Source organism: Moschus berezovskii, chromosome 2 (assembly GCF_049115385.1).
Source record: "Moschus berezovskii isolate FMDL1 chromosome 2, NW_MosBer_1.0, whole genome shotgun sequence".
Lineage (NCBI taxonomy): Eukaryota > Metazoa > Chordata > Mammalia > Artiodactyla > Moschidae > Moschus > Moschus berezovskii.
This window is the reverse complement of record NC_142461.1, coordinates 90,924,344-90,947,619: the sequence shown is the minus strand read 5'-3', so window position 1 is coordinate 90,947,619 and position 23,276 is coordinate 90,924,344. Positions and strand designations below refer to the sequence as shown.

Genomic DNA, 23,276 nt, shown 5'->3' with positions numbered 1-23,276 from the left:
ACATCACAATCAAGTAGGATTTATCCTAGGAACACAAAGCTGTTTCAACAGTTGAAAAGCAATCAGTGTAACTCACTGTAGTGAATATGAATAAATCACATGATCCTGTCAACAGATGGAAAAAAAAGTATCCAACAAAATTCAAAATCCATCCATAATAAAAATTCAGTAAACTAGAATAAAAGGGAAATTCCTTAACCTCAGGTGGAAAACTCAGCCAACACCATATTTCATCATGAAAGGTTATTTCACCCTTATTATAAGAAACAAAACAAGGATATTCTCTCTCATTACTCCTATTCAACATTCAACTAGAATTCTTAACCAGTTGATTAAGTCAAGAAAAAGAAATAAAAGGCAACCAGACTGGAAAGGAAGAAAAAAGCTGTCTTTATTCACAGATGATACAACTGCATATGGAAAAAATCCCAAAGAATTTACAAATAAACCTCCTACAATAATTGACTTTAGCAAGGTAACAGAATACAATGTCAACATACAAAAATCTATTGTATTTCTGTATATGAGCAACAAAAACAATACAAAAGTGAAACACTTTAAGTATAAATCTAACAAAACATGTGGAAGTTCTATATCCTGAAAACTACTGAATGCTGATAGAAAAATATAAACAGAAATAAAGAGATAGGCCATACTGTGTTCATGAACTGGAAGACTCAATATTCTAAAGATGTCAGTTCCTCCTAAATGAATCTATAGATACAATGCAATCCCACCCAAAATCCCAGCAGGATATTTTATAGATCTCTACAACTTACATGAAAAGGCAAAGGAACTAGGAGAGCCATAATGAGTTTGAAAAGGAATAAAATCAGAGGACTTATACTACCTGCTTTCAAATTTATTATAAAGTCATAGTATCAAGACAGTGTAGTGGTGCTATAAAGTAGGCATTAGGATCAATGGAATAAAACTGGCAATCCAAAAATAAACCTTTGATTATACTTTCCTGATTATCAACAAAATATCAAGACAACTCAACAGGGAAAAAATAGTCTTTTCAACAAAGGTTGCTGAAAGAACTAGAATTACACGTGCTATGAAAAAAATTGCTTGCCTCACAGTTTACATGTTACACAAAAATTAACCCAAAATGAATCCTACATCTAAATGTAAAACACAGAACTGTGAAGAAAATGTAGTAGAAAACTTCCAGAAGAAAAGACTGATAAATTGGTTTACCAAAGTTTAAAAACTTTTGCCCTAAGAAAGACACTGCTATGGGAATAGAAAGATTGGCACAGGCTGAGAGAATTTCTCTGAAAGTCATTTCTGACACAAGACATATATCCAGATTACATATATTAGTTATTAGTCACTGAGTCACATCTGACTCTTTGTGACCCAATGGACTGTAGCCATCAGGCTCCTCTGTCCATTGAATTCTCCAGGGAAGAATATCGGAGTGGGTTGCCATTTCCTTCTCCAGGGGATCTTCTGACCCAGGGATCGAACTCAGGTCTCCCGCATTGCAGGCAGATTCTTTACCATCTGAGCCACTAGGGAAGCCCAGATTATGTAAAGAACTCTCAAAACTCAATAAAAAAACAAACAACCCAATAAAAATAGGTAATCAAAATTACCTTTGCATAACACTTCTATTTTATAAATTTTTATTTGAATTTGTATATATTTCCCAGCTAGTAATCAGACCAAACTCAACTTCTCACTAATTTTTCATACTATATTGCTTTGATTTTGGAATTAGGCTTTTGATCTCTGTTAATCTTTGGGCACTTTAAACTGGCCTTAAAAATAATACTATTAATTTTCTTTGAACTCAGAAGATAATTTGCATGCACAACTTTAATAAAGAGACTATTTTTTCCTATCAAATAAAACTAGCTCTTTTCACACACACCCAAATGAGTTATAACTTTGGGACATCAAAACTTTACACTGTCACCTTTTAAATAATGAACCCTGAGTATGAATCATTTTTAATCACCCTACTTCTTTCTTCCCCTGCTACCAAATCTAAACAATTACGGAACACAATGATGAAAGAAATGACCCTTATTTTCCCTTTGCTCGTATTTCTTCACTTATTTCGTCACCTGGCACCATGTTTGTAAGTCATTAAAAATCACGTTTTGGGGATAATGTAAGGTATAGCAAACAAAGAGATTCTGCATGAAAGAAATTCTTTAAGATCAAGTTATTCAATATATAATCCTCTTCCTCCATGTGAAAGTCTTTTTTCCCCAACACGATACCTGCGCAAGCCATATTTCTCTGCTGGAAACCAGAGAGATGCTAAACCTTGATGATTTCCAGCACTGTGCACAGCTTGTCTCCAACTACTACTGCAGTCTTCTGTTATTTTTCATTATAGGACTTCTCATCACCTGATACAGGAGACAAATATATCTCATTCCAGTAGAACAGAGACTTTGTCCTTCTCACTTTTTTTTTTTAATCCCCAGAGCAGTGCCTGCCATACAGTGGGTGTTCCTTAAATATGTGTGAATGAATTGACTGCCCAAGGCATTGCTCTACTTCATCCCCTCACACTCTTTCAGGGATCCTGGGCAGGACTGCTGATGGAAACAACAAAATATGCTGCCTTCCACTCCCTCCTTTCTTCCAGGATTAGTGACTAGATCTTTCTGCCAAGTTCTATGCTAAGTAGATACTGAGGATGAAGGATCATGAGAAGTAGCACCCTGGTGGCCCAATCTAACGCCAAACGCCCACCGTGTCCACCATGTCAAATGAAAACAAACATCAGCTCACTTCAAACTTCAATGAAAACAGGTGAAATGCTCCAAAAGCAGTGGATAGTAGACGCTGGTTTCCTACTGAACAGAGTTATAAAGTATCTGCTCACTGGACTATCATCAGGAGAATCGTTCTCTAATCCAGGACCTACCGCTAACTGCATCTTCACCAAGTACCAGCTGTTAGTTTGAAGACAGGTAACAACACTGAAAAGTCATGATTGAGAGCAGATGTTCCCAATAAGGGACGAGGAGAGGGTGACAGGGTGCTGGGGGAGTGGGAGGCACAGCAGAACCAGCTGTGAGGCTTTTTCTAACTATACTCAGCCCCTCCCTAAACTCCTCCACCCTAAACCACCCACAGTTACCCCCAAAGAGTGAGCCACCGTTGCCGTCACTATGAAAGTATGAAAGATTCAAACACTTCACCAGGTTCTAAGTGTAAGTTCTTTGAGGGATGGGACCGAGATTTAGGCTTCTTACTGATGCCCAGAGTGGTTCTCCTGTCTCTACCAGGGCCTCTAACCTCAGCCCCTTCCCTCCCTCGGCCACACCCTAGACGTCGCCTATTGTCCTGAGCTTCTCCTGTCTGCCCACAAGGCCATGTCTTTCATCATCTGTCACCACCTCTGGGAGACTCGGATGACTGCCTACCTAACAGCCTGACAGGCAGTTTCGCTTTCTGCCTAGCTAACAGAATTCTGATTTTCAGATATGGGCACCGACGTGCTCAGGGAAGGTGACCCTCCCCCAGAGCACAGCTTAGCCATGACAATCACAGCCACCCTCACCTCCTTTTCCACTGATGGTTGAGCATGGACACATGACCATTCTGGCCAGCGACACAGGGAACTTCTGAGAAATTATGACTTTCATTGTCGAGATAATCACTGAAAAGCAAGCCCTCTCCCTTTTTGTTTTAGACGTTAGCATGTGAAGGCATGATGGAGCTCCAGTCACCCTGTGGCAGGACAGAAGCCTAGAGAATCTTCAAGAAGCCAACCCAAAACTGTGGCTGCTTTGAACCACCCACCGCTAGACTTCCTAAGCAAACAGTCACATAACTTAAACAATGTTACTTATAACAGAGAGTATCCACCATTTGGCCTAGGAAGTCCCTACAACTTTTCCTCCTAGAGCAGCTCTACTTATCTCCGCTTCAGAGCTCAACGACAGTTTCCTTGGGAAGGCTTTGGTTGTCCCCAGAGTTAACAACTCACAGACTCTGTTATCTGCACATCTGCCTCTCCAACTAAACTGTGAAATTCTCAAAAGCAAACATTTTCACCCTTGGCAGAGGCCCTGCCATACACTGGGCACTTGCTAAATGCTGAGTGAATGAATGAACCAACAAGCAAACAACAAGATAAGAAATCAAAGGATGAATATGCAGGACTCTTTCCATGCCTTGGATAAGCCTTGACAACTGACAGATGGAATACGGCACACAGGCTGTCTACATTCTACCAAAGACTTCCTTTAGGTGGTGGTGAGCAAAGGCTGAGACGGTACAATGAACAGGTCCTATTTTTATCTGCCTGGAAGTCAGACATCTCATTGGAAACTATCCTTGCCCAATCCCCGGCAGCTGGGGTGGAGCTGTCTATCATAGTGACACCTGAGCAAAGTACCCACTCTTATGGTGCAAACCCACTCCCTGTCCACGGAGATGGCTTGACCCAGTTTTAATCTAGTGCATTGATAAGATCTGCTGTTAGGATGGAGGAGATGGAAGAAGAGAAAGACATCCCGCCCTACCCCTCCCACAAAGGAACAGATAAGCCTGAAGGTGCCAGTGCCTTTTATCACTCCATACTAAGAAGCAGTCAGCATAGCGGGGGGAAGAGCTAAGATACATACGAGAGAGAGAGAGAAAGAAAGCCATGCCACCTTATGTGTGCCCTGGATCAAGTTATGCCTGCAGATGAAACCCTCAGCCTCTTCATTAATGTGACCCAATCAATTCAATATAGCATAAGGCAATTTTCAAGTGAGTAAAACACAACCCAAAGAAAAGAATTCTGACAAATACAGTCAATAATGTTAGCAAACTGTTACCATCCCTTCTACATTCAGGACCCGTGCGCTGTCACTTCTCAAAACTTGGCTTCTAGAATGGTGCTGGGAACTAAAATAGGCCTGCTGCTGCTGCTGCTAAGTCACTTCAGTTGTGTCCGACTCTGTGTGACCCCATAGATGGAAGCCCACCAGGATCCCCCGTCCCTGGGATTCTCCAGGCAAGAACACTGGAGTGGGTTGCCATTTCCTTCCCCAATGTGTGAAAGTGAAGTCGCTCAGTCGTGTCCGACCCATAGCAACCCCACGGACTGCAGCCCACCAGGCTCCACCATCCATGGGATTTTCTAGGCAAGAGTACTGGAGTGGCTTGCCATTGCCTTCTAGCCTTGAACAAAACACACACCATCATCACCGCCTTTCCTCCTAAGAGAGGGTAATCTGAACCTCGTCTGTTTCTCTTCTGTTCAGAAATGAATTTGAACCTCTGGGAGGCACAAAGTGTTACATTAACTAGATACAGAAAAAAATGGAGAGAATTCTCATCAAGCAACCTACTATGGATTTTACAAATATAACTTAACTGTTGTGATGATTATAATACCCTTCTTACCTCTGAGCAAACAGCGAAATTAAGTAACTTGCTCGAGGTCATACAGCTAGTAACTAGAATTTAAATTCTATACTTTTTCCACTTTATCACTCTGATGGCCAGGGCCTGGGAGATGGAGCGCAACCCTCTGCCTCCACCCCAACACCGACAGCGCCCCAGACACACAGACCTCGATGGACCCTGACAACCTCGGCCCCCTGCAGTCAGAGCAGCCTGCATACCCAGTTTTTTGGAAGCCGCAGGTAGCTAACGCAGGTGTCTGCCAGATTCTCCACACCAGCGCCAGAAGTAAAGACCCGGGCAGAAGGAGCAGCGGCACCTGCGCGGGCCCGGGAAGCGCCGCAGAGAGAGAGGCGGGAGCTCGCCCCAGGCCCCCCGCGGCCCGAAGCCCCCGCCCGGCTCCGCGCTCTCCGCAGCCGCCGGGCCCCCGCTCTCCCCACCAGCGCCCCGCAAACCCTGCCTCCGCGCCGCCTGGGCCGCTCAGAGACCCGCGCAGCCCCGACCCTGTCCCCGCGCCCGCCCCAGCCCCGGCCCCGGGCAGATACTCGCATCTGGTCGCCCCCAGGCAGCGACGCGACCCCGGCCCCTCCGCTGTGCCGCGCCCTCGCTCCCCCGGCGCGCCGGGCAGGGGCGCCCTCATTGCCCGCCGCGGCCCCGCAGGGACCAGGCGGGGGCCGCCGCCCCCAGCGCGGTGCCCCGTCCCGCTCACCTGCGCCGCCGCGCTAGCCGGGCCTCCGCGCGCCCGCCCGGCTCCCGGCTCTCAGCTCCCGGTCCCAGCGCTGAGCGCGCTCGCGGCGGGCCGGCCTCGGTGTGGCCGCGCGGGGAGGGACGGGGCGGGGTGCGGCTCCTGCCCGCCCCGAGCCACCTGGGGCGCCCGGGAAGGGGCGGGGCGGGCCCGGGACAGGTGGGCCCCGCCCGCGGCCCGGGACTTGGACTTCTTCGAGATCCTCCGCGGGGTGGAGGGGGGCCCAGGCGGCCGCGTAATAAGTGACATCTGGGACAGTTCGTGCTTGGGAGGGGCGGGGAGCCAGGACCCGGCCCGTTTCCACACAGCCTGGCCCACTGGGGACTGGATCACGGAGCGTGGGAGCCGGAACCCCCTGAACATGAAAAGGAGATGCCAGTCCTTCTCTCTGTGGGCTGTAGAAATCGAGAACCGACAGCCTCAGGCTGAAATTGATGGGGCCAAGGGCAAGTTCAAAACTGGAAAGCTCAGAACAGCTTTTTCTAACCGTTCTGCCCTCCCATCCCCACTTCAAACGATTCTCCCCCTTTTAAAAATAAAGGCTTTAAAGTATAAATAAGGTCATTTCAGATAGTGATGTCCCCCCCACCTGGAGACTGTAAGCCCCAGGTGGGGCAGCAAAACTCTCCTGTCCTTGATGAATCATTAGAGGTGAACAAACCAAGGGCAGAGCAGGTGCTCAGTTAATGGCTGATGAATAACTGAGGCGTGACCAGCCTCTTACTGGTCCCCCCAGGCCAGAGTCTGCTCCAGCGTCCACCCTCCCACTTTGTGAGAGAGCCCACAGTCAAGCTGCCTGGCTTCCAGACCACCATCCTCTCTGTACTGCTTCCTCCCTCCCAATGCCAGTCCAGAAGCTGACTTGTGGGAGGTCTGCAAAGGTCCTAGGGTCACCTTTGGAAGCTGTTGAGAAAATCTTTACCTCCTGATGATGTTACAGGCAGAGGAACTTGGACATACAATGCTGTCCTGCCAGCCCCACCCTGTTCAGGCACAGCCCAGAGTTTGGGCGACTGACCTGACATCCCACAGCTGATAGCAGAGCTGAGTGGGGGCCCCCCGCTGGGCTACGGGGACTTTTGGATGGGAAGTCTTGACCTTCTGCAGAAATGGGGCTTGGGTTTGCTCTGAGTTCTCTAATCCATGGCCTTTCCCAGCTTCTCAAAGGTCAGGTGTGACCTTAGCCATTTGTATTTACTGAGGCCCTGACAGTTTCAAAAACAAAGATGTGTCAGAATAAGATAGAAAGAATGTGGTATATTTCTTAAGTGTTTCATTGAACAAATGAAAAGTCTTCTCACACATACACACACAGGAGATGATGAGTCAGACAGGACTGAAGTGACTTAGCAGCAGCAGCAGCAGCAGCAGCTGCTGCTACTAACATGTTAATTTCCAGACTCATTAAAGAAATCCATTTCAAGCCCACTACAGGAAACACTGTACAACTTTAAAGTTGTATAGAGACTATTCCTCCTTATAACTATTTCAATATTCTTCAATGGCCGTACATTAAACCTCAGAAGCCATAACTGGAGGTTGTTAAGATGAGGTCAAGGCCACCCCTCCCCAGAACAATAGGCTCAACACTCCCAAGGCCTGGAGCCCATGTCCCTTCATCAGTGAGTCCTGCACAGATGGGTATTTAAGATGTGGTATGGCCTGGCTGGCCACTTCGCACTGGGCAAGGCCAACCCGGAAAAAAGTCACAGAGGATGCCTCCCCCAGTGTGCCCTCCCCCAGCTGCACCCCCATGCTGCTACCCCCATGGTGCTACCCCCATGGTGGGTGGGGAGGCTGGTGTGCCTCCCGGGACTGTGAAGGGGCCTGCCCTTGGGATAGCCACTGGCACTAGTAGGTAAGGCTGAGCCCAGGAATCCCTTTGGGTCTCACCCACGTGACATGGACCCAGCCCTACTTGCATGTCGGTTTCAGTCAGTGGAGCGTGTGATCCCCTGTGATTTAGCATCCTCTCACTGCGTGTGTGATCTTGGCTGGGCCAACATGGTAGGTGACGCCACCTGGGCTAACCTGAGAATCATCAGGGAAGTAAATGCAAGCTGTGCTCTGGTGTTCCTGTTCTCTCTCTCTCCCCTCTGGGCTTGCTGAGGAGCCCAAAGCATCTTCCTCAGTTATGCATTTCTCCTACTTGGGAAGTGTGTATGCATGAAATCAGACATGCTCTCTGCTTGAAGTTCTTTACTTGAAAGGGGTATCCAAAATATGATGGGCTGATACCATTGTGAGGTTAAATGAAAGAATGTGCATGAAGTACATGAGCACAGGGCCACACAAAGCACCTGCTCAATAAGTGGTGCTCAGCCTGGCAGTGCCAAGAGAGCCGGCTGACATCCGCTAGCCATTATAGTGCTGAAAATAAAGACCAAACCACTGATGGACTCCTGGAGAATCTAAACTAAATTAAACCTTGCAAATAGCTGTGATCCCCAGGAAAATGATATCTCAACTAGGAAATCTTCAGGTTCTTTTCCATCTCTAGGTCTTTTATAGTATAATGGAAGAGAAACTATCCAAAGAGGAAATAATTCCAATTTTCTGAACCTTGGGATATATTTACCTAATTTTTCCTACTTTTACGTAGCACTCAGTGTGTACATTAACATGGTACACCATTTTCTGTGCACATTTTTCAATGAAACAATGCATATAAAGTAACTGGAATAATTCCCGGCACATAATAACTGCTCAATTAATCACAACTAACATGGGAGAGGTGTTGAAGTGATCAGAATTACTAGGATCAGAAAGAACCATGGATTCAGGCAGGCAAATCTGAGAATCAGTTTATTAGGTAACCCAGAATTTTAAGTTCACTGGTTCTGGAATCAGACCATTTAGGTTAAAATCCAGACACAGTTTATGAATCTCACTATGCTCCAGTTTCCTCATCTATAAAATGAAGATAATACTGGTATATCATAGGAAGAAGCTGGAGACATGAAAAGAATAGCCAACCTTCAGTGAGCAGCTACTCTGTGCTGGTCATGATGTTAGGTGCTTAGATTTTCTTTTGACAGTTGACTTCAGACTGGGAATTCATCAAGGAATCACAAACCTTGAACCTGGATTTCGTATTCTATGTCTTACAGCTTTTCCTTAAGAGAGCAGCCACAACTGTCCTTATATTTGCAAAAAGCCTTAGGTCTCAAGACCAGTTAGGAATCACTGTCTTCCAAACTTAGCCAGCGGTTTTAGGACTGGAAGACTTGTGGTCCCTCACAAAGGGCAGACATTCTTGAGAAGGAGGTTCACCAGGAGGCCTGCTCAAGGTGCAAACCACTGAGCCCGAGAAGTCTGATTCAGGAGGGCCGAAAGGTTGTGAGATAAGCAGTTCAGGTGCTACTTATCAACCAGTGAGCTGAGCCTAGGAAACTGATAGCATCCAACCTTCTCATCTCTCAGGTGAGAAGCAGCCCCAGGGATCAGCTCACTTGGAATCACCTTCCAGCCTGCATCTGCCAAGTCAGCCAAGCCCTCACCCCACCCAAACCAAGAGAAAGAAATGTTTCTCCCTGCACAACCCCACTTTGCACAAGGAGCACTCAGCGAACAAAGCAGCCTTCTTTCATGAGGAAAATAACATGTGCAGCTACCTGAGGGCTAGCCCTCTAAATCTTAAAGGAGCCTAAACCTGTCTTGCCAGGACACCCTCCTCCAGCACCCACATCCCTCAGTCCGGCCATCCCCCTCCACACACACCCCCCACACAAGTCGTATCTAGCGCTGCTATTTGAACAGCTGAGGCTATTCAACTAACACTCCCAAATGACATCCTACAAAAATGTTGATGTTTTGTCCCATTTTCTAAAGCCACAGGCTAATCAGACCCTGAAACAGAGGACTTCGGTCTGGTACCATTTCGGTGTGTGAGGCCCACGGGGGACATGCTTCTTTGGGGGCTGATCTTGGCAAGTGCTGAGTCTGAAGCAAAAACAGGGCAGGCAGCAGCTGCAGCAAGAGTGGCTATGTTTCAGGAATGCCCAAAAAGGTCAGCCCAAGAAGGATCAGACAAAACCCAGAATATTCTCGTCCTGACCAGTGAGCTTCTCTCTGTGCTTACCAAGGGCAGCCAAGGATGCATGCATGTCTTTGGGGTTTTGATATTCACCAATCACAAAGTTCTGATGTAGCAAAAAGTTGAAATAACCTTCCGAAAGTGAGCTGAGCACACCTCTCAAATACAAGGTAAGCAGGAAAAGTTTCCCATGTGGCTGGCTGTGGCTGTGCCATTTCCCTGAGAAGACTATACAAAGACACAGCTGGCCCCTCGGGCCTGTGCTAGACCCTGAGGCTGGGCAGCAAGTCAGCTCTTCCATATGGCAACCCATTCCAGCACTCTTGCCTGGAAAATTCCATGGACTGAGGAGCCTGGTAGGTTACAGTCCATGGGGTCGCAAAGAGTCGGACACAACTGAGCAACTTAAAAAAAAAAATTGCCTTGTAACCTCTGGAGGACTGTGAATCAGTGTGAATCCGCTTGGCTGTCTAAAACTTATCAGCTGGGGATGAGCTTGCCCTCTGTGGCTTTGTTTCAGAGCAAGCACTGAAGCGTGGACCACAAATGCATGGGTCTGCTTACAGAGCTGTTGGCTACAAAAATGCCCAAATGCCTTTGTTGTTGTATTTGTAAACTAAGCAAAGAGGATCTTGATTATTCTAAATGTACTTCTTACTTCTGAAATCAACACAAACATACTTATCTTTTTGATTTGCTAAATGAGGAACTAAAATACCAGCGTGGAGAAAATCCTTAGTGTAAAATCAGAATTCTAGTACCATGAACACACCAAGCAAAATCTGCTTCAGGACCTTAAACACTTACTGTTCCTTCTGTTTGGATTTGTCTCCAGATCCTTGCAAGGCTGGCTCCTTCCCTCATTCACAGAACCACCCCAGACCACCAAAGCCCCGTAGTATCACAGCGCCCTGTTCTGTGTTCTTCACAGAATTTAAATATACCAAACCATTTTAGAAAGTGCTGTTCACTGGTTTATAACGTACCTCTAAGGAAATGAAGATTTTGTGTCATATACCACCTCTCTCCAGCTCTGAAAACAATGCTGAGTACAAAGTAGGTGCTTAAATCTTTGCAGAAAACTTAATGCTCACATTTTTGCAGCAGGCTCTGAGTACATCACACGGAGCTGTCAGCTGCTCCTGTATGTTGCTCCTACAAAGATGTTTCTGGGTTGTAGGCTCTTAGCACTAGCTATAATTGCTGGGAATCTGAATAGACTTGACTCATGATCTAGTGTCAGGACATTGAGTGGGGAGTACTCACAGGAGTCCTCGGAACAGCCACCAGGCACAGAGATAGAAACTAGCCTCAAACCCCACTCACTGCAGTTCTCAGGAGGTTCTCTCCCCTTGAAATAGCCTAAGAGCAGACTTTCCCCAAAAGAAAGAGAGGGTGGAGCAGTAGGAAAAGCAAGGACCCTAAACAGACAGTTCCAATGAGATTCCATTTCACTGGTAGAATCCAATGATTCCCAGGATCTCACAGTCTTCTCTCCTGCTCAAAGTATCTGTGATGCTACGTGAAGGTTTAGCTGGTGTCCAAGGAAAAAATACCTTCACTTGGGAAGTATTTGATAATAACTATTAAAAACAAGGCAACAGGCCCCTGATGGAGTCACTTATTCTAAAGCCCCATGTCACCAAACCAAAAATGGGACTTAATTTCAGTTTTGCCTCTCCCAGAAATGGAATCTTAAATCAGATATTCATTAGGTCATCTGCCTTACATGCCCCTGCCATCCCCTAAAGGAAAGTGACCTTGCAGTAACCAACCTGCTTTTTGCCTCTCTGCTTCTGTTACCTTCTGCCTATAAAAGTCTTTCACTTCGTACGTCTTCTTAGAGCTTCTATCTGCTAGACTGGATGCTGCCTGATTCATGAATTACTGAATAAAGCCAAAAAGATTTACCCCTTTTGAATTTTATTTCAATGTCACAATCCCATATATTGAGTGGCATTTGTATAAGATGCTTGCACACAGTTTCTCACTGATGCTCACAACAAACTGAAGAATGAACAGTGGGCTACAACACTCCCTAATTCAGGTATGGGGATGAGGCTGTTGAGATGCTGCACAGTTAAACCAGCTGACCACATCCCAGAGTTGTTCCCTGGGAAGTAGAGCCAGGTCCAGGTCCCAAGTCCATCCTTCTTTCATGACTGAGTAGCGTCACTGCCAGATGGCCCGTGCTTCAGGGGTATTTTGCTCAGAAGAGGGCATTGCAGGGTGGCAAGGACACCAGGGTTGCTGGTTGGGGTCTGGCTAGCAGGTAGCCAGGTTGGCACTGGCTGAAGGAATTAGCATCGCATGACCTAGACATATCTGCCTTGGGCCAGCCCTTTCCAACCCTGCAGGAGCCCATGAGAGGCATCCTCAGACAGAAGCACAGGGAGTCTGTGATAAAACGGGGGTTTCAGGGGGACACCACTACTGCTGTTCCTGCCCCTTTCTGTAGATGGACGTGCATTTGCATGTGTGGTATGATTGGCATGTTTACTTTTTCTAAAACTTAACACACTAAAATGAGATCCTATTAATCATCATGACAGGGCTGGAGGTGAGGTACAGGGCAGCTATTATTATGAGCATGGGTCCCTGAGAGCCTTCTTTGAGGCCTTACACAGATCTATGGATGGGGGAACCCACCCAGTGCCCCCTCAGGCCTTCTGCTAGAGCTGGCTTAGCTGGGACAAGAGAACCCTGCTCTTCTTTTAGTTTGAGAAGTCAAGGGATATAGGTCATATATTTTGAAATGCAACCAGAAATAGCATCTTAAAGAGAAAAAGAAGGCAACATGGGTAAGTGAAATTCTTACTACCTACAGTTTGAAAACCATGACACAAGTGACTGTTGCACTTCCAAGTGTCTGTTATATATGAAAAACATTCTGAGCACCGCGTTCCAGCAGCAGCCTTCCTCCAGAAGCCCCGCAGTTGTGCATTATCAGGCACCCCTGCTGTGAGGCATCTCTGTTATTTCGATTCCCTAGTGGCTCAGTGATAAAGAATCTACCTGCCAATGTAGGAGATGTGGGTTTGATCCCTGAGTCAGGAAGATTCCTTGGAGAAGGAAATGGCAACCCACTCCAGGATTCCTGCCTGGGAAATCCCATGGACAGAAGAGCCTGGCGGGCTACAGTTTATGAGTTAGAAAAGTCAGACACAACTTAGTGACCAGACAACAAGAACAATCCTTTCCTAGATGTTATAGATTGCTTAAATTAATGCAAATAACAGTAAGATCTCAGATTCCCATGAAAGGAGAAAACACAGAAAGTTGCCAAGTAAGAAAACTTTGTATAAGTTCTTTACAAAATGATTTCTGAGGCTGGTTGCTGATTTTCACTACACACACACAGCACTGTTCTGAGAGGCAGTATTACTAGCTGTGGAGAGTAAACTCCTTAGGATCAGTCCACCTAGGTTTCAATCCTTGCTTCTCCTCCCAGCTGTGAGACCTTGGGCAAGTTAATTAACCTCTCTGTGCCCATGCCCTCCCCACTGGAGACAACAGTGCCTACCTCGTGGGGTTATTAGAAGGATTAGATGGATTAATACATGTAAAGCACTTAAAACAGTGTCTGGCACACCACCAGGAGAGTCTCTCACCTTAATCCACTACCAACTGCAGCTTTCCAAGCACTATGAGGTTCTGGGACAGGCACACATTACTGGCAAGTTTGCCAATCTCTTTCATCTCAGGTATACATTCTGAAGGAGTAAAGTATCCCTTTAGATCAATTTTTTGAAAAGCTGTCCTACAAGAATGATTTGTAGTCTGGTCATGGGTAGGGGTGAATGTTTAGAGGATCCCAGAAAGGTGGGTTCTTCCCAATTGGTAAAGAATCCACCTGGAAGTGCAGGAGATGCAAGGCATGTGGATTCACTCCCTGGGTTGGGAAGATCCCCTGGAGTAGGAAATGGCAACCCACTCCAGTATTCTTGCCTGGGAAAGCCCATGGACAGAAAAGCATGGCGGGCTACAATCCATGGGGCTGCAAAGAGGCAGACACAACTAAGCACACACAGAAATAGAGGGGGCTTCAAACAGAACCTCCTTCAGCACTGCGGAAGCAAAGCATGTGGAAGATTCCAACCTTTGCATCCATGGTGCACTGTCAAGTAGAATGGCACACAGGAGTTACCTGCAAGTCTTTTATTATTTTGAGCCCAACTAACCACACGGAAATCAGTGTTTGCTCTGCGGATTGGCTAAAGAACCACCAAACACCAAAGGGAAAGTAAAAATCCCATGGCTCAGGATGCCTTTTGTGAAATGAGCCCACATTTTTTCATCTGATGTGTCATCCGAGAGATGCCTCCCACTCCTGTTCAATTTATTATGTACATAAGACAAATCACAAGATGTAACCTGTCACAAATGCTGGAATTAAAGCTGCCAATACACACGTCACCAGTAATTGCCTCAGCAGATAGCTTCCGTTCCACATTCTCCCACAAATGCTCCAGCTCTGTAGTATTTCCAAGGCATAGCCTGAACACTGCTCAGAGCTCAATGGAACAGGAAACCTTGAGGATGGCTCGCAGGAGCCCAGGAAACAGATGGGGTTCACAAAGACCTACTGTATTGGTCCTGGAACCTAGAGGTCACCTCCCAGTGATACTGAAATGTGCTTTATAAATCACATTTATAATGTGCTTTCCCATCTAAAATAAATGGGCTTCAGCCTAAATATTCATCCACCACGTTTGAAGTTTTACTACTTAAGTTACCTTTAACAGTCTAGTAACTGCCTCTTCCAAGTTCTTTGGAGAATGACAAATTCAAGGAGATGGATAAGACATCATAAAAGCATGTCATTTTCAGTGCCCTGAATTCTACTATAAAGCCTTTATTTGACATCCACCTTTCCACTTTCAACTAATAAAAGCAGTTTACTGTCTGGCTCTCAGGCAACAGTAACCAAACAAAGAACAAATGAGGGTTTTTACATACCCAAGGCCATGCATGGCCACAGAAGGTCAGTGACCCAAAGTAGGGTAGTCCCCTTGCTGAGAAAGCAGGTAGAAATAATCCTGTGTCCTGCCGTTCATTATTCCCCAGTGGCTTCATACTCTGGCATCCTCTCACAAGATCTCAAAGTTGTACATTAACAGTAATAATCAGTAAGTTAGGGACGTCCTTGGTGGTCCAGTGGCTAAGATTCCATGTTCCCAATGCAGGGGGCCCAGGTTCAATCCCTGAATAGGGAACTAGATCCCTTAGACCACAACTAAAGATCTTGCATGCTGCAACTAAAATAACTCACATGTTGCAACTAAAGATTCCACTTGGGACTTCCCTTATGGTCCAGCGGCTAAGACTCCATGCTCCCAAAGCAGGGGACCTGAGTTTGATTCCCAATGAGAGAACTAGATGCCACACGTTGCAACTAAGACCCAGCATAGCCAAATAAAAAAACAGTAATAATCAGTAGGTTAAAAGGAATTCAAACACCCCAACAATTGTCAGAAGAGGCCAATAACCTTTCAACATACGCAGAGCTCCAGTGCATTAGTTGAAGAACGCCCACGAGGTAAAACATATTATTAGAATAAATCCTTTCTTGGACAAGAAGAAATTCAGAAATTCAGCTCATACATTGGTCTATTGCACTAACTCAATCATACTTTTTAAAAAGTTAAGATACTTACTGACATCAGTGGCTGTCTTTTCAGTGCTGAAGAAACAAAGGTCAGGTTTTCTTGGATCCTCAATGAAGGAAAATTTTAAAAACAGACACTCAAGCAAAGCAAAAGACAGGTAAAGGTTGACCTTGCTCAGACTGTGAATTTGAGCCGCTGCTCCCTGAAATGAACACCTTCGAGGCCAGAAAACGGCCCATCCTCACACTGGCATTGAGGACTGCAAGGAGAGTGCCTTTAAGATGACTCAGATAAGAAAGCACAGACCAGCCAAAGTTTAATTCAGTTTTATTTTCCACTTTTAGTATTTTTCAAATTATACAACATGCAGTCTGCCAGAGTATCCATAGATCTTCCATTTTAGAACCTAGAATATAACCAAAATTGTCCATGGGCCAGGGGAGGGTTACTTCCAGATCTTTTGTTACATGTACTATATTACAGCATCATAACTCAATACAAACTGCCATTCTCCCCCTCACACCACCAAAACAAATTCATCCACAAGTTTTGTTTTTTTTTTTAATGAAAGCTACTGTACAAATACATAAAGCCCAGAGAACACACATCTGCAGTACACACAACATACTTTACAAACTAGACAAGGATAATTCTACAGAACTGCCCTATTCCCCTTATATCCACACACAGTGAAAAGTATTTTAAACTGATGAATGGATTTGTAAATGTGTAAGCAGACTTCACGGAATGGTGCTTCCTTCGGCTGTTACCTTGACCTTATTCAAGATTTTCTGAAAAGTCTAAACGGTTAATGCTCAATGAAGGCGTTTTAGACTATGACGGTTCCCGTGGCTCGCTTAAGATACACAGTGTGAGACAATTTAGAAGTGAGATCTTACCCCGTCCCCTACGTCCTACCCCCTGCCAACAGCAACTTCCCTACTGGGTCATAAAGGCAGAGTCTAAATGTCTTCTGCCTGGCTTAAAAAATACACTTCAAAAAAGAGACTGTTGAGAATTTTTATTTGCTTTCAGTTATTCCTCCAGGAAAAAAGAAGTGATAATCTCCCCGTGAGTCTTGGGGATGGCTTGTCTGGCATTTGGACAGGAAAATCACTTCCCACTGTGAAAGTAGGGCTTCAAAAACTCTCTAGATACTACATTCTAGGCAGTCCTTTTTACTTCATTTATCCCAATATTTCTACGAATTATAGTTTTCTTTACTATTTCCTTTAAAGTCTTAACGCACACTTATTGTTTTCCCTACTACCTGCCATTCCACAAGGCAAACTGTACAGCATTGGAAGAGATGATGCATTTATACAGAATTCTCCCATAACTGACCAAAACCTACTTGGCATTAATATATTTTTGTCTCCAATCATAAATGTTGATATCCCAAACAGCACTCCTCTAATTCAACAATCCACCATCCTGCAGGGAGAGATTATCTGTAGAAATCATCTGGTTATTCCCTTTTAGCATCAAAGAGTAAACTTTCAAGAAGTAGCTTGAAATATAAAATTATTCATAGAGGAGAAACACACACACACACATACATACATACACACTCTAGCAAAAAGCAGCATACAACCAAAAAATATCATCATAGGCTCAGCCATTCACAAACATAGCTTTCACATCTGGGGTACAAATGTAAAGAATAGTAGTCTAAGAAAATGAAAATTGTACAAATGTGGCTTTTAACAAAAGTGATTCTACCGAGTATATGGTCCTGATATTACCTTATTAAGCAAAGTAACATTTAGAGATTCATTTGATTATACTGCATAACCCGTTCCAATGATCTGCCTTTTAGTCACAGTGTAGGAAAGTTAGTTTAGAGGTCCTGTAAAGACTGAAGCTAGGTGAACTGACTGGCTGATCAGCAACTAGCAGAATCATCTTTAAGAGACATCAAAGCCAACTTTCTCTGTGAATAAAAGTGAACTGAATTCTGTGAATCCCTAACAGAAGTCAAGAAATATGGAACTACAAGTGAATGTTTCTTTCCGAAACATGAACAGGTCAAAGACCCCTTTAGAATTAGAAAGGGGCTGCCCAGGGAAAAATGACTTTTTAAAGAATCTAAAATAATCTATTACCAAGAAAACCCAAAAGGAAGAATTCCTCACCTTTATTCAATTTCCAAACATAGAGTTATACAGTTGCATAAGACAGCATAACCTCATCAGTGGTTATGACAGTTTATTAACTGGCAATCCTCTCAAGGACCAATTTTAGCTTCTAAAATCAGAGGCAACCATATTAACAGCAAGGTTATAATCTATGGCATATGTTATTTATTACCTGATAAGGTTTGTCAAACCTGCTCTACAAGGATCTTTCTGTCAGATGGCAAATAGCACTGGAGCACTGTCAACAATGTAAAAAAAAAAAAAAAAATCAAACACAAGAAGCTTTAGTAATGTAAATGAATGCAAACCTGTCATTCTTTTGAAATAAATACTTCAGTGGAATTCATCCTCTTCTCTTGCCTTACTACCTGCCCCTCAAAACAAAACACACATAAAGTGCAACATTTAACAAATAAATTAAGTCAAAGCAGCTTTGCTTGGTTAGGGACATTTTACACAAAGAGTCTGGAAATCAACTTGGTCTTTAGTGCTTTTTATACACATGCATGCACGCACACACACACGAACTGTCTCCCACCCACCAGCAATGAGAAAGCGCTGTGTCTCTCCTGGCATAATTTCATTCCAATGGTGAAAACAGCAGGGATAGAACCAGCTCACTCATCCCAGGTCAGCACAAGCATAGGATGAGTTCTTTCAGTGAGATGGGTTTGGTCATCGTTGACTTAACCCTCAGATTTACCCAAACAAGTAGCAGCACATGAGACCAACTGAATTGAATCCTTGCCAGTTTCCCTGGAAACTTTACCACTTGGACATCGATCACTTTAATACACACAATTGGAAATAAAAGTTGAACCACCTTTAGAGTCATGTATTTGAATAAAACGATAGCTGAGCTGAAAAATCCACCCACACTGATTTCTTCAAATTCTGCCTAAGAGAAACCTATCTGCTCACTGCCAAAGAGAACTCAACTAAACAGTCAGTAAGGATGGGTTTATACAACTTATTCATAGGCACAAAAATATGTCACTTTCCCTCTAGGGCTTCCTTTTCAACTGCTGGAACGATCGTGGATTTCATCAGCAGTATCCCCATCAAGCTTACGATGGTTCCCTAGAGAAGAGGCCATCCCCGAAGCGAGCTCCTGTGTTCAGGGAGGAGGAAGTGAGGAGGGAGGCAGCCCCATTTCCACTCATCCAACTTTGCAGCATTTTCAACACGTCTGAAGGAATGGTGTTTTACCTGGGCTGGCTGAGACTAGTCACTGCAGGCTCAGTAACCAGCAGCTCAGAGGTGAGTGCTGTGACTTTTTGCATTTACATAGATGTGTCTGCGTGAACACTGTCTGCATTGCTACTGTCAGATTGTTTTACTGCCTTGAACAAATATGCTTTGCATTTTAAAGGATGCCATACTAAAAGGTGTATTTTACAGATCCAAAGATGTGACCAGGGTATTCAAAATGCATCTTTGGGGTGACTTGTTTTGGAAAAGTGTTCAGAATGAAAATTTTAAACCCAATAGCAGCATTTTTGTGTTCCCTAAAAATATAAAGTAATGTGTTTATTTTACAGGAAACCAGATGGTTGTGATGGTGAGCAGGAGTCCCCACCTCCACGGCACTTGGTTGTTGCCCCTCAGGGAGTGGTGTTTGCTGGGACATGGCTGCCGAGAAACGAGTCTCCAAGAACCACCCAGGGACCACCCAATGCCCCAGGCCCAAGCCCAGAGCAATGGGTCCCAGGAGTAAGTGGCTCTTCTGTCAGCGTTCCCTTCAGATTTCTTGAGAAAAGTCCAAGCACGCATCTGTACACAGAAACTCTATACAGCTCAAATATCTGAAACCGGTGTACTGCAGATGGCTGGGGTAAGCAAGTGTAAAAGAAAATGGAAACTGTGTAGGAGGGAGAAAAATAGAGGAACTGGTGATTAATGAAGTCCTTGACATGCTACGTGGAGAGTCATATCTGTTGAAAGAGAATCAAAGAAAGAACATAGGAGTTAGAGAACACAATAGAAATTCACTCTTTAGGGGGAAAAAAAAAGTTTTAATTTTAGATATTTAGACCAGAGCTGTTCCAACAGGAATACCATGTGAGCCACACATTTAATTTTATTAATAAATGTTCAGGTGGCCACATAAGTAATTATTAGAGATTGAGATGTTTTACATTAAAATATTTCTACTGAGACAGTTGACAGTCTTTTTTGCCAGTGTTTGTCAACTGGTGTGTTTTTTGCACTTTCCATACATCTTGGTGTGGACCTGGCCACAAGTCAAGTGCTCAGAAGTCACCTGTGTGGTGAGCAGTGAGCCTACTGGACAGCACAGCCTCCTACCTAGTGCTTTTGCTCCAAGTATTTAGCCCTGACAATAGTCTCTTCCCTAATGACTCAGATGCTAAAGAATCTGCCTGCGGTGTGGAAGACCCAGGTTCAATCCCTGGAAGATCTTCTGGAGAAGGGAATGGGCTACCTGCTCCAGTATTCTTGCCTGGAGAATTTCATAGACAGAGGAGGCTGGTGAGCTACAATCTATGGGGTCACAAAGAGTTGGACATGACTGAGCAACTAACACTTCCACTTTTCATAATGTCTTCCAAAAGTCAGTGTCTATTGAAACTACAGATGTTTGGAGAAACAGAATTCATTTTTCATTCCTTGGGGGAACTCAAACACCAGTTCTCACTTGCCAGCACTTAAAGACATCCAGGCAGGTCAAACATACCCCCTTAAGCCAAGTTCTCTCAAGACAGAGACTCCCAGTCCTGAAAGACATTGTTTTGTCTCCCCAGGGTGATGAAGTTATGTAGTAGGCCCTCTCTGATGTCACTCCATGTCCAACCAGATGTTCAACGGATCACTGTCGAGTCTCCTGGATGAAATGTGACCAGTTCTGACTCAGAGGCCAGCCCTTCGTCAGCCTTTGGACCAACTGCTGTGAACTCTACTTTCAGCAAGAAACAGAGAGGCTCAACCTCCTCACACCAGCTGGAAGCCCCAGTCTGTCTGGGGTCCTGCCTGTGGGTTTCGTGCAGAGATCATGGTGCTTGTGGGGTGGGGAGTGTGTGACAGGAGAGCTTGGTACAGCCTCGTCCTTAAGGAATACACAAGTAGTGACAGACACTAAGAAAAACCCAAATGCTCTTCTGATTCTAAAAACTTCATGTAGATATATAATGGAATGCTACTTGGCCATCAACAAGAATGAAGTTTTGCCATTTGCAACAACATGGGTGATGGACTTGGAGAGCATTATGCTAAGTCAAGTAAGTCGGACAGAAAGACAAACACTGTATGCTATCACTTATTTGTGGAGTCTAAAAAATACAAACTAGTAAATACAACAGAAAAGAAACACACTCACAGATATAGATAACAAATTAGTAATTTTCAGTGGAGGGAGGGAAGGGGCAGGGGCAACACAGGAGTAGGGGATTAAGAGGTACAAATCACCATGCAAAATATAAGCTATAAGGATATATTGCAAGGCACAGGAAATAATAGCCAGTATTTTATAACAACAATAAATCGAGTATAATCTATAAAAATTTTAAATCACTATGTTGAACATCTGAAACTAATATAAGATCATAAAGTAATTATACCTAAAAAAGAAAAAAAAAGGGAGGGGTGGACTTCAAGTTTTCTGAATGTTGAGCTTCAAGCCAACCTTTTCACTCTCCTCTTTCACTTTCATTAAGAGGCTTTTGAGTTCCTCTTCACTTTCTGCCATAAGGGTGGTGTCATCTGCATATCTGAGGTTATTGATATTTCTCCCGGCAATCTTGATTCCAGCTTGTGATTCTTCCAGCCCAGCGTTCCTCATGATGTACTCTGCATATAAATTAAATAAGCAGGGTGACAATATACAACCTTGACGTACTCCCTTTCCTATTTGGAACCAGTCTGTTGTTCCATGTCCAGTTCTAACTGTTGCTTCCTGACCTGCATACAGGTTTCTCAAGAGGCAGGTCAGGTGGTCTGATATTCCCAACTCTTTCAGAATGTTCCACAGTTTATTGAGATCCACACAGTCAAAGGCTTTGGCATAGTCAATGAAGCAGAAATGGATGTTTTTCTGGAACTCTCTTGCTTTCTCCATGATCCAGCGGATGTTGGCAATTTGATCTCTGGTGCCTCTGACTTTTCTAAAACCTGCTTGAACATCTGGAAGTTCACAATTCACATATTGCTGAAGCCTAGCTTGGAGAATTTTGAGCATGACTTTACTAGCGTGTGAGATGAGTGCAATTGTGCGGTAGTTTGAGCATTCTTTGGCATTGCCTTTCTTTGGGATTGGAATGAAGACTGACCTCTTCCAGTCCTGTGGCCACTGCTGAGTTTTCCAAATTTGCTGGCATATTGAGTGCAGCACTTTCACAGCATCATCTTTCAGGACTGAAAGAGCTCAATTGGAATTCCATCACCTCCACTAGCTTTGTTCGTCGTGATGCTCTCTAAGGCCCACTTGACTTCACATTCCAAGATGTCTGGCTCCAGGTGAGTGATCACGCCATCGTGATTATCTTCGTCGTGAAGATCTTTTTTGTACAGTTCTTCTGTGTATTCTTGCCACCTCTTCTTAATATCTTCTGCTTCTGTTAGGTCCATACCATTTCTGTCCTTTATCGAGCCCATCTTTGCATGAAATGTTCCCTTGATATCTCTAATTTTCTTGAAAAGATCTCTTGTTTTTCCTATTCTGTTGTTTTCCTCTATTTCTTTGCATTGATCACTGAGGAAGGCTTTCTTATCTCTCCTTGCTATTCTTTGGGACTCTGCATTCAGATGCTTATATCTTTCCTTTTTCTCCTTTGCTTTTCGCTTCTCTTCTTTTCACAGCTATTTGTAAGGCCTCCTCAAACAGCCATTTTGCTTTTTTGCATTTCTTTTCCATGGGGATGGTCTTGGTCCCTGTCTCCTGTACAATGTCACGAACCTCCATCCAGAGTTCATCAGGCACTCTATCTATCAGATCTAGACCCTTAAATCTATTTCTTACTTCCACTGTGTAATCATAAGGGATTTGATTTAGGTCATATCTGAATGGTCTAGTGGTTTTCCCTACTTTCTTCAATTTCAGTCTGAATTTGGCAATAAGGAGTTCATGATCTGAGCCACAGTCAGCTCCTGGTCTTGTTTTTGCTAACTGTATACAGCTTCTCCATCTTTGGCTGCAAAGAATATAATCAATCTGATTTTGGTGTTGACCATCTGGTGATGTCCATGTGTAGAGTCTTCTCTTGTGTTGTTGGAAGAGGGTGTTTGCTATGACCAGTGCGTTCTCTTGGCAAAACTCTATCGTCGCATAGTCGTTATTTAAATCTATTTTGAGCTGAAAACCAATAGGCTCAAGAATGCTTTCTAAATAGTACCTTTGGAATCCCCATTTCACTTTCCTTGCAGGT

The 23,276-nt window shown here is 44.4% G+C and overlaps 2 protein-coding genes across 6 annotated transcripts in view; both read right to left on the bottom strand.

Annotated features, from left to right (window-relative positions):
- LYPD6B (LY6/PLAUR domain containing 6B) overlaps positions 1-6,225 on the bottom strand; it is a 255,515-nt gene extending 249,290 nt beyond the window's left edge. For 3 of the 5 annotated variants that reach the window (XM_055398195.2, XM_055398193.2, XM_055398198.2), the window contains exon 1: positions 6,080-6,199. The gene's annotated coding sequence lies outside the window, so the exon portion shown is untranslated. Of the gene's footprint in view, positions 1-6,079 lie in introns of all 5 variants that reach the window. The other 2 variants (XM_055398194.2, XM_055398199.2) reach the window with 2 other exon arrangements.
- Positions 6,226-18,163: 11,938 nt separating this feature from the next.
- KIF5C (kinesin family member 5C) overlaps positions 18,164-23,276 on the bottom strand; it is a 158,106-nt gene continuing 152,993 nt past the window's right edge. Inside the window, exon 26 of the mRNA XM_055398476.2 lies at positions 18,164-19,832. The gene's annotated coding sequence lies outside the window, so the exon portion shown is untranslated. The remainder of the gene's footprint in view (positions 19,833-23,276) is intronic.